The sequence below is a fragment of the Oncorhynchus mykiss genome, chromosome 10 (assembly GCF_013265735.2).
Source record: "Oncorhynchus mykiss isolate Arlee chromosome 10, USDA_OmykA_1.1, whole genome shotgun sequence".
NCBI classification, from domain to species: Eukaryota; Metazoa; Chordata; class Actinopteri; order Salmoniformes; family Salmonidae; genus Oncorhynchus; species Oncorhynchus mykiss.
In genome coordinates, this window is record NC_048574.1 from 14783915 (window position 1) to 14796626 (window position 12712).

At 41.1% G+C, this 12712-nt stretch overlaps 1 protein-coding gene across 2 annotated transcripts in view; it reads right to left on the bottom strand.

Annotated features, from left to right (window-relative positions):
• LOC110533380 (follistatin-related protein 4) overlaps positions 1 to 10336 on the bottom strand; it is a 237142-nt gene extending 226806 nt beyond the window's left edge. For both annotated transcript variants that reach the window (XM_021617518.2, XM_036989741.1), the window contains exon 1: positions 10104 to 10336. The gene's annotated coding sequence lies outside the window, so the exon portion shown is untranslated. The remainder of the gene's footprint in view (positions 1 to 10103) is intronic.
• Between the last annotated feature and the right edge of the window lie 2376 nt (positions 10337 to 12712).

The window sequence follows — 12712 nt, forward strand, 5'->3', positions numbered from 1 at the left end:
AGGGTGGTGCAGTCTGCACAATGCATCACCGGGGGCAAACTACCTGCCCTCCAGGACACCTACAGCAACCGATGTCACAGGAAGACCAAAAAGATCATCAAGGACAACAACCACCCGAGTTACTGCCTGTTCACTCCGCTTTCATCCAGAAGGCATGGTTAGTACAGGTGCATCAAAGCTGGGACCGAGAGACTGAAAAACAGCTTCTATCTCAAGGCCATCAGACTGTTAAACAGCCATCACTAACACAGAGAGACTGCTGCCTACATACAGACTTGAAATCTTTGGCCACTCAAACAAATGGATCACTAGTCACTTCATTAATGCCACTTTAATAATGACATTTGCATATCTTGCATTACTCCAGATGTACAGGACATACTGTATTTTATACCATCTATTGCATCTTGAATATGCTGCTCGGTCAATGCTCATCCATATGTACATATTCTAATTACATCCCTTACTTGGATGTGTGTGTTAGGTAGTTGTTATGGAATTGTTAGATTACTTGTTGATATTGCTGCACTGTCGGAACTAGAAGCACAAGCATTTCGCTACACTCACAATAACATCTGCTAACCATGTGCATGTGACCAATAAAATGTGACTTGATTTGATAAAAAGTTACACTGGCATCTCGTGCTTGGCTTCCAAATATATATATTATGTCCACATAATATTAAAATTGAGGAAGTGAGCTCATAATCATAGCAGGGCCAGCAGCATACCACTGTTGGCTTGCTTCTGAAGCTAAGCAGGGTTGCTCCTGGTCAGTCCCTGGATGGGAGACCAGATGCTGCTGGAAGTGGTGTTGGAGGGCCAGTAGGAGGCACGCTTTCCTCTGGTCTAAAAAAAAATATCCCTATCCCCCAGGGCAGTGATTGGGGACATTGCCCTGTATAGGGTGCTGTCTTTTGGACGGGATGCTAAACGGGTGTCCTGACTCTCTGAGGTCAATTAAAGATCCCATGGCACTTATCGTAGGGGTGTTAACCCTGGTGTCCTGGCTAAATTCCCAATCTGGCCCTCAAACCATCACGGTCACCTAATAATCCCCAGTTTACAATTGGCTCATTCGTCCCCCTCCTCTCCCCTGTAACTATTCCCCAGGTCGTTGCTGTAAATGAGAACGTGTTCTCAGTCAACTTACCTGGTAAAATAATGAATAAAACATTAAAGGGGTGTTGAGGGCTCTGCAGCAACCTCTGAAAAATGCTATGGTCATAATAATTATTTTAATGATCCATGGTAGATGTCCCTCCTAACAAAAAGGCCCCCATCCCAATGATGTGAGCTGCTGAACAGCGCACTTGCACTTGAGATGCATTTATGGATGAGTGAACTTGCCATTTTCCAAAACTTTTCGATGTAGGCCATTCATGTGAAATATGTGTGCAGGACTATGTTTTATATATTTATTTGTTCTAAGCATCAATTTATCGAAACATCAGGAGACCCTGAATTTTGCCAAAAATCTAGACTAGAATTGTTAATCTCCCGCCATATAAAAATGACTGACATGGCAGAGCTGATGTGAGGAATAAATGTTGATTGGAATAATGAGAAAGTGGATACATGAGACTTGATGGTGAGAGCCCACTAATAGATTGACATGCAGTCCCTTTAAAATCATAGGCTGTTTCCATTTCTATACAAGTATTTCTTACCAGTATTGGCCTTTTACCAGATCCGAATATTTTCGCATGAACTGTATAACTGCTCAAATTTCTGTAGGCTTTATTGACAATATTCTGCTCATGTGTAGAAATGTATTGTAGGCCCAAAACACAGCAGTACATGATTTAATGAAAAGCAACAAAACACTGTTTCACATTCTGTAGCCCTTTACACTCGTACCCGTATGTATACAGGTTGAAAATGGCAGATTTGGGCACTAATAAGCTTCTAAATTGGAACGTTGTGGCTGTACAGTAACATGCTACACATTACATCAGAGCTCTGGCTCTGTGCTTCACAGCGCTGTATGGGTTTTGACTGACAGCCATTCTGAACTTGAGCACAGCACACGACAAGAAGTTGCCCCCATCCCTCCCTCCTTCTAAATGGGTAACTTCTTCTAATGTTTTGTTGACTGGGTGAGGGAAATGTGGTAAATTACGAGGACTCCTGTGTATTTTGATAGATGAGACATTGAGGATTATAATAAATACTGCTTTGATGTCATACCAGCAAGCCAAACACCGTGAATCCAAATGTGCATAAAACTCATGTAATATACAGTGTCAATGTTTATGATCAGTATGTTTGATATTCAGTTACAAGATGAGATGGCATTATACCCTGAACAAAAATATAAATGTTACATGCAACAATTTCAAAGATTTTACTGAGTTACAGTTCATATAAGGAAATCAGTCAATTGAAATACATTAATTAGGCCCTAATCTATGGATTTCACATGACTGGGAATACAGATGCATCTGTTGAAAACCAGCCAATATCTGGTGTGACCATCATTTACCTCCTGCGGTTAGACACATCTCCTTCACATAGAGTTGATCAGGCTGTTGATTGTGGCCTGTGGAATGTTGTCCCACTCCTCTTCAATGGCTGTGTGAAGTTGCTGGATATTGGCGGGAACTAGAACACGCTGTTGTACAAGTCGATCCAGAGCAACCCAAACATGCTCAATGAGTGACATGTCTGGTGAGTATCCAGGAATTGTGTACAGATCCTTGCGACATGGGACTGTGTATTATCCTTCTGAAACAAACATGAGGTGATGGTGGTGGATGAATGGCACGACAATGGGCCTTAGGATCTTGTCACGGTATCTCTGTGTATTCAAATTGCCATCAAAAAATTCCATTGTGTTCATTGTCCGTAGCTTATGCCTGCCCATACCATAACCCCACCGCCACCATGGGGCACTCTGTTCACAAAGCTGACATCAGTAAACCTCTCGCCCACAAGATGCCATCTGCCCCGTACAGTTGAAACCGAGATTCATCTGTGAAGAGCACATTTCTCCAGCATGCCAGGGGCCATCGAAGGTGAGCATTTACCCACTGAAGTCGGTTACGACGCTGAACTGGAGTCAGGTCAAGACCCTGGTGAGGATGACGAGCATGCAGATGAGCTTCCCTGAAATGGTTTCTGACAGTTTGTGCAGAACTTCTTCAGTTGTGCAAAACCAGAAAACCCTCAAAACTTGAGACGTCTGTGGCCTTGAGTTGTGTCACAAAACAGCACATTTTGGAGTGCCCTTTTATTGTCCCCAGCACAAGGTGCATCTGTGTAATGACCATGCTGTTCAATCAGCTTCGGCATTCGGCACACCTGTCAGGTGGATGGATTATCTTGGCAAAGGTGAAATTCTCAATAACAGGGAGTAAACCAATTTGTGCACAAAATATGAGAGAAATACGTTTTTTGTGCATATGGAACATTTCCAGGATCTTTTATTTCAGCTCATGAAACATTACCAACAATTTACATGTTGCATTTATATTTTGGTTCATTGCTTTGATGTCATAGAAATAAGCCAAACACCCGTAATGCCAAATGTGCATTTCACATTTCCATATCCTAAAACTCATGTAATATACAAGGTCAACGTTTATGATCACAATGTTTGATGTACAGTTACAAGATGACATGGCGTTATACTCTGGGTTGTCCTGAACAGAATGAGCCACAGTGCGTTTGTTGTATTGTGAATAAAATTTGCTGCAAACCACGATTCTGAATGCACTCATAACATTATATGCACACCAAAATTACGATTTGCTTCTCTGAATTGCCTTTTGAAAGCCTAACACTATAAAAACTGTATTTTTAATAATGTAGCTGGCCATGTTGGCAATAAAACAAGCTTTCAAATTATACACTTAAAGGCAGGGATGCAGGGCTCCGCTGTGTTCCAAACAAAACAATTACAGGTGTGGTTGCTCTCGTCCCTCAACAGCTTGGAGCTCAAAAAGTACCTAAATAACCACGTTTCCATCCGCAGGTTTTATACGCATAGTCATACCGTGTAAAAAAAATCACCACATCTGTGATGGAAACAGAAAGTTGCGGTAGAACTTTATAATTGCCAACAGATAATGTGTTAGTTCGACATTGTGGTATCTTTTAGTGTCTGTAAAATTAATTATGCGAGAAATGGCGGTGGAAAGTTAACTTGGAGTCACGCGATGATATGGTGTGTAGTCCTCTCACTACTACTCCTGAAACCATGCAGTTTATTAGACTACCGATGAAATAAATGATGATGACCACAGGTTGGTGAAACCATGCAGTTTATTAGACTACAGATGAAATAAATGATGATGACCACAGGTTGGTGAAACCATGCAGTTTATTAGACTACAGATGAAATAAATGATGATGACCACAGGTTGGTGAAACCATGCAGTTTATTAGACTACAGATGAAATAAATGATGATGACCACAGGTTGGTGAAACCATGCAGTTTATTAGACTACAGATGAAATAAATGATGATGACCACAGGTTGGTGAAACCATGCAGTTTATTAGACTACAGATGAAATAAATGATGATGACCACAGGTTGGTGAAACCATGCAGTTTATTAGACTACAGATTAAATAAATGATGATGACCACAGGGTGGTGAAAGCGCACGGTGATCTTCATGCTCCTTTCCAATAAGTATCGAGGGTCTTATTTCGGTGACATGATGATCGAATATTGACAGCCATTTGTCAAATAAAAAAAATTCTCGCTCTTATCCATAATAATCTCATCATGTAGGATACCGGTAGAGTTTAACATGCGATGGAAACCGATTTATTCGGTACACGAAAATGTAAGCGAAAAAGTACATTTTGAGTGCACTACGTCACCATGCGGTGATTTTTATCGACCACATTTCCATTTGGTGAAAACGTACCACTGGTGGGAGAGAAAATGCGCGAATTTTATTTATGCGGATTCTAGACTTTTCGCATGAAAAACTGTCGCCAATTGGATGTAACCCTAACTACAGTTGAATACCCTTCTTTGAGTCATCGGTACATTGAAAATACTTTAACTGTGTGTACACCTTGGAGAGGTGTGTGGCCACTTGGAGACACTAGTTAGTCCTCTCAATCAAACCCTTTAAAAATATATTTTCTTATGTTGCACCAACCACACATATTCAAATCAAGTTACTAAATATATCGAGAATATTTTTCAGATTTGGTTATCATCAAATGCGGCGAAAGGTACAGTTAAAGTAAATTGCGCATAAAATCAACTGTGTAATGTTTGGATTCAGTCTTGTGTCAGGTGAATTGTTAATAACATTCTCATAAACACAAACAAGCAATAGGCCACAGCTCGCTTCACAGCTGCTTCCCGCCAAAATACAATGAAACTCGAGGTATTGTTACCCCCAGCGCTCAGGACCCTATCTGGCGCGCTTTGCTTGTTGCTTTTGACGCCACAAGCCAGCTCCGCCTCGATTTTGCCGCCCGCCGCCCTATTTCCATTGAAGTCAATGAGATCTTTGCCTGTGTAAGCGCCTTAACGCCAGCACTCTGAAACAGAGACAAGAATGGCAGTAAACCGGCAGTAACCAGATGGCCCATATATTTCCCATAATGCCCCAGACACTAAAGCAGTGTATTGAGCTTAAAGGGTTCTGTCCGAATACCCATACTTGCGTTCTATATAGTAGGCATTCAGGGCCTGTGAAAAAAATGTAGCAGGCTTTAAATGCCCGGATGTCGTACTCATTTCGGTTTTTAATCTAATAGAATTTGCTGCAAACTATTGAGGAAGATAATCATTTTTCGAGACCCACGTGTATTTGACGTTTATTGGGATGAACTAAGCGATATCCGCTAGATGGACAATCTGCAAAGTCAAAACTGTCTATATCGTAAAAATGTATATAAACAAAATGAGTTTAGGGATTCTGGTTAGCAGTGTGATTAAGTGTAGGGTTAAGATTAGGTTTAAAATCAGATTTTATGACTGTGGCTGTGCCAGGTAGTGCAGAGCTGCCTCCAGAACAAGATTCCTGACGAAAAACACTAATCTGCGTATGACAACAGCTGATAATCAATTGAGGGTACTAGCTGTTCCAAAATGAACGATTGGAGGGAATCAACACAATTGCGCATTAAATGACCCATTCTGAGTAGGATGGGTTTATGCTGAGATTTGTTGCTTACTGCCTTCGTGTTTTACTAAACAGTACGTTCTAAATAGTATGTAGTACGATTTGTACACAGTATGCAATTTAAATAAGTAATAGGCAAGCAAGATTGTGGACACTGCCCATGACTGCATGCTGACAGGCCTGTACCAGCAAGGCCTATACCAGCAAGGCCTATACCAGCAGTTCTGATGGGTGTATTGTTTAATGTTATTACTCAATATGCTGAGTAATGTTTACAACAACGCAAAATCTCATTTGGTCATCATCATAGTTTAGAATTGTTTGAAGCAAAAATATATTAGCAAATTCTCCAAGTAACTCCATTTTCACATCTAACAGCACACAGATAACCACTAATGACACACTTGCTATCCAACATCATTTGAGAGTCAAGCACTTCTAATCCTAGGAACTAGGATTCTCAGTAGCTAGCGACTAGCCTTTCTGGGAGACCTTACAATTAATTATTGTCTGACAATTTCTCTTGTCCCCGCTCTATCTCTATAGAACAGAGACTCAGAGCTCTAGGGCCCAGAAAATAATAAGACAGAACCTACTCCCTTCCATAGAAGACACCTGCCTACTTCGCTGGAGAGAGGGCCTCTCTGCTCTCGTGGCTGACATTGCCTTTCCTTTGACAAGATTCTGTGACCAGGTCTATAGCCTAAGGGTGTTAAAGCTCGCATACAGCTTGTCAGCTAGTGAGAGATACACACCGTGACCTGTTAAAGCCAGAGAAGTAGAAAACCCCCACAGGATATTACACGACTTCAAGACGAAAGGAGTTCAGCAATAACGTACTACCGGGTGGTCTTGTCTTGCAGATCAAGTAGTTGCACTTGCTGATATTCTGATATGCCAGTGTTATTCAAGTGAAACTGGCATAGGAGAAGTGCAGCTCTCTCTCTCTCTCTCTATTACATATGAATTTAAGCAACCGATCACAATCCTCCTACACTGCTCTCATCTGATTCTGTGATTCAGACAGCAAGCCAGCCACACAGCACTATTTGTTCCAATAGTATTGGCCATGCACTGAGCTCAAACCGCTGGCTCTAAATGTAATGCAGTAGAAAAGGTCATTCCAAAAGTTCAACAAAAGTGATCAGAATGTCAAGTGAAGAACCAGCAAGCCATTCACCATGCAATGGATCCAGTGAGCTTAGGAAAACGCAATAAACGCAAAGAACATCTAATATTGGTCTCTTATGTTTCAGAGTCTTACTTATTATAGCCATGAAGTAATAATGTTGAAGTCTCATTATGTTGAAGCTTTCAATATATTCTCAATACAATGTCGTACGGTAGCTAAGCCATTCAGTTTTTATTAAATCTGTTGTTAACGTCATTTCATAAGTTAAGTAAACAAGTCGTCTTGTCTGGTCGACTCAGTAAGACATGTTTGATCTGCTAGTGCACACTGTGGGCAGTGAGTCACCCGTCATTTCTATCATGTTTCTATATCGGTGTGTGAGTCAATAGATTAGTCATGTAAATGTATTATACAAACACATTTATTGCACATTAGCAAGGATCAAAGTGATTTGAATTATATTACATGCAACTATGTATGTTTCTGTTGTAGACTTAAAAGCACTATAGCCCAAAAAATAAATATATATGTATTATTTTTGCATTCTTTTTTGTTTTCAACTGAGAGATATAGTAGCATTGACCTAACTACATTGGATAACGATATTGGTTCCATATAGATATGATTAGAATGATTTCAATAACAATCAGGTTAAGTAAATCAGTTTCCACTCCAGAAGAATAGCAAATGCAAATAGAAAAATAAATGCTGCTACATTTGCATTCAAAGGTACTCTCACTAATATGTCCCATCTGTCAAACTAAGTGCTCTAGCAACAACATGGTATTACAGGAGCAGTGAAAAGAAACAGTGACTGGCAAAACAAATCACAAAAAATAAGCAATTCTTCAAATGTAACACCCACTCTTAATTTAAGCTTCGCATCATTCTACCAACAATGATCAATAACAGAGTAGCATCATACTATTTTCTAGTTCTAGTTCTAATCAGCTAGCGACTAGCCTTTCTGGGCGGCAGGGTAGCCGGTTAGAGTGTTGGACTAGTAACCGGAAGGATGCAAGTTCAAACCCCTAAGCTGACAAGGTACAAATCTGTCGTTCTGCCCCTGAACAGGCAGTTAACCCACTGATCCTAGGCCGTCATTGAAAATAAGAATGTGTTCTTAACTGACTTGCCTAGTTAAATAAAGGTAAAAATAAAAAATCAAAGGCCTCCATTCCCTCTGCAGAACTGTACCACAAATATAATGGCACATGTATTCCCCGCTGCAGTAAGAGAACACCTTTGAGGGAATCAGATAATTAAATCCGGGGATAATAAAGACTCAGAAGAAATCAGAGAGCCTGTCCGAGGAAAATAAAGGACACTTTAATGTATCTCTATGAAGGTAATGCCTGGAAAGGAGCTTAACTTCCACTCTAACCATTCGTGTTGGAGGAGAGGAATATAAATGTGTATGAGTCATTATATCCTATTTTCCATGGAACTGCAACGGTAGTAATCTATGGGACACGGAGCCATAATGTCAGTTAAGAAGTTATTGACACGAATAGATTTTCAGCCGCAACAAACAGTCAGCAAGTCAGTCACTTCGTGATGCAGTTTAAGTTGTGCTATAGGCTACGAACACTGGGAATATAGATAGGGGTAAAGAAAATACAGCAGCCTAGGCTAAGCCATAGCGAGCATCTCCTTGCTCATTTTCTGAGACACCGTGCAGAAATGACAGGTTACAAGGTTACAGGTCGTCATTCAATCGTATAGGGCTCTAAATTAGTTGTAGGTAGTTGCAGGCAGGCACGTCGTGTTCTGAATGCTGAACTTATTTTTGAAATGAAAGGAGATCCACCCACGGTGTATGCGGTGACTGAAAGAAACCCGTAGGAGTGAATGGACTTATTTCAGCACCATGGACAGCTCCATTGTTACCGCTATACAGTGCGCAAAAGTCATTCCTACACACCATAGCCATACACGTTGCTATACACTGTTTTCTCACAGATTTCCAACTTCTCAGCTACAAGCTATAGCCTACAGGCTGACTGTAAAATTATAGTGGTTTTGGAGAGTGTACAGAATGTATGGCCACACGGATTTGACGCTGCCTCGGTGCGCAAGACCCGTGCGTTTCTCCTGTTCAGGAATTTCACCATGCACGTTTCATGATTCACCTCCAATTGAACACAAATACAGTAGGGTTGCCGACTGTTTCAGGAGAGTCCATCGTGCACTGCCAATGAGTCACACTACGGACCTAGGATGCAGAAATGTGGCTGCGTGTCCCATTGATATTATTTTAGTACAATGCTGACCACATCCAGGGCATCCAAACAGAATTCAGTGACAGAGAAAAACGGGGCCAGTATAACCTTTCCCGGCCAGAACATGTTTTTGTGAAACTGTGGGAAAATAAATCAAATCTGTGTTGATAGCCTAAGTTAAAACATAAACCGTTAAGAAAGCCGCAGTAGTAGAAGCCTATCTGACAGACTATACTAATATTGGTAACGTATGCTAGTCAACCTAAAACGAACGTGTTATTAACTATAAAATCTGCTGTGTCCGAGGAGAATAGTCTACCCCAACATTTATAATGGTATGGTATTATAGTACCATTAATGTCATTGACATCCCACCCATGTGTTGAGAATTACATTTAAATGGGTTAAAACCTATTTTTGTGACAGGGAATGTTGGAGTAGCCTATACTGCATAATTAATACACATTTTCTCAATTATTCAGAAAACTGATTAAAAAATCCTGTCGCATTTGTCTTCTTCATTCATTAGTTGTCTTATCCAATCACACGCATATATTACCAAACGCCCATATAACACGCAACATATAAGCATCCCTAAATTATCAAACAAGAATTGTCAATTTCTCTCATTCAAACACAATTGCCTTCTTACCTGTCGTATTCCACTTGCGATGAAAAATAAATATGCCAGCAAATATGCCACGATAGATGTACGATATGGTGCTCAACGACTTTCTTAGTTCCAGCCTCAGCCCGGTTGCAGATTAGTCTCGTGTGTGACGGGCTTTATTGAATTAGGCTCGCGAATAAGCATGCGTTGGATGTTCCCACTTCTAGCAGCGGTGCTCCATTCTCCAGCTCTGAGTGCCTCTCACTACCGGCTTGCCCTATTTCAACAGCTTTAGTCTACACTTCTTTTGACGTCACCCGCTGCATACAAATATCTGCAGACTCCGCGCCACGAGCGACACTTGTGTCCACGTTTACGTGGCATGTTTGACCTGTGAACCCCAACTGGGCAGGTAGCCACGGAAAATGAAAAACTGTTTTATAATAATCGTTAAGGGGCTTGCTCATACATTATTATGCCAAGTCTTACAATGCATTATAATGCCAACATAAGGTCGGCCTATTCCTCCTCTCAGTGTTAAAGTTACCAATGTGTTCACTTAGTTAATATCATCATTCTACTTACATGAACTTGCTTTTATTTGTTAAACTTGGCAAACAGTACTGTCATTACATTGGTAGTCATGCACTGTCATTGATATGACAGGCTTTTTTCTCTACCCTCTTATAGCAGTGCCAAATCTGTCAGCACAGACCCTTATTAAATTACTGCATCAATGGCTAATCAACATCATGCTATTACTTTTCAAAAGCTATTAGATGCCAGGGACAGATGCTTTGCCATATCAGAACACATTTCAGAAATGATACATTGTAGTCCAGACAATCTGTCAGGATACAATTAATTATGAACATTAATTTTACAGCAGTCTACCTAATGTACATCAGTAACGTCAGGTGTTTCCATGGTTAAGCCCCTCTTAACATCATGGAGTTGGTGGCTCCTATCTGCTAACCCAGGGTCACATTTCTCTATCCTCCCAATGGTTATGGAACAATTCCATTGTAATGGATTATGCTGAGACTCTCTCTCTCTCTCTCTCTCTCTCTCTCTCTCTCTCTCTCTCTCTCTCTCTCTCTCTCTCTCTCTCTCTCTCTCTCTCTCTCTCTCTCTCTCTCTCTCTCTCTCTCTCTCTCTCTCTCTCTCTCTCTCTCTCTCTCTCTCTCTCTCTCTCTCTCTCTCTCTCTCTCTCTCTCTCTCTCTCTCTCTCTCTCTCTCTCTCTCTCTCTCTCTCTCTCTCTCTCTCTCTCTCTCTCTCTCTCTCTCTCTCTCTCTCTCTCTCTCTCTCTCTCTCTCTCTCTCTCTCTCTCTCTCTCTCTCTCTCTCTCTCTCTCTCTCTCTCTCTCTCTCTCTCTCTCTCTCTCTCTCTCTCTCTCTCTCTCTGTTTGCCCCTTACCATAGATCTAGTATTAGATCACCCAATCCCATATATTGACTTTAGGGCAATTCCATAGTAACGGAATTAAGGTGAGACTCAGATTTTTTACTTTAAAATGTATACCAGACACAAACGATTGATTTCAGAGTTCAACAAACCATATAACCATATGTACAAGGACTACTTTTAACCATTTCCATGGAAAACACATTTACAGGGAGAACTGTGCAGACTCAACATTTGGTAACAGAATACAACTGATTATTCTGTTACAAAACTTTGAATCTGCACAGTTTTTCCAGCGTTTAAAAAAAATAAATGACTGTTTAAATTTGTCAAAGTATGGTTTGTTAAACTTTGAAATCAGTGTTTCTTGTTTGGTATCTGAGTCTCACCTTAATTCTGTTACTGTGGAATTGTCGTAAGGTCAAGATATAGGGTTGTGTGTTCTGATACTAGATCTATGGTAAGAGGCAAACTCAGGCTACTTCCATCTCAGGCTAACCTCCTCCACTGAACCATCTCTTTTTAAAATCTCCATCCACTCACTTCCTCTTTCCTTCTCACTTTCCCTCAATGAACCATTGTTGTTAAGCACGAGACACAACGCATGATGCTATTACCAATCCTTACAAGATACCAGAATGAGGACAGCTCTGAAATATTTATGCTCAATGTAACATTTATCAAGAAAATAAATAATTTTATTAACAGTGCAAGCCATAGACTGCTGCATGCTGGATAAGGAGAGAAGGCCACCATAAGGAGAGAGACACAGAGAGGGAGAGAGAGACAACAGAGGGAGAGAGAGAGAGACAACAGAGGGAGAAAGAGAGAGAGAGAGAGAGAGAGAGAGAGAGAGAGAGAGAGAGAGAGATACAAAGGAGGGAGAGGTTAGGGAGAGAGATACAAAGGAGGGAGAGAGAGAGAGAGATAGAGAGAGAGAGATAGATACAAAGGAGGGAGAGAGAGAGGGAGAGGGGGAGAGAGAGATAGAGAGATACAAAGGAGGGAGAGAGAGGGAGAGGGAGGGAGAGAGAGAGAGATACAAAGGAGGGAGAGGTTAGGGAGAGAGATACAAAGGAGGGAGAGGGAGGGAGGGAGAGAGATACAAAGGAGGGAGAGGGAGAGGGAGAGAGATACAAAGGAGGGAGAGGGAGGGAGGGAGAGAGATACAAAGGAGGGAGAGAGAGACAAGAGAGGGAGGACCAGAGAGACACACAGAGAGAGATAAGACAGGGGGAGCAAGATA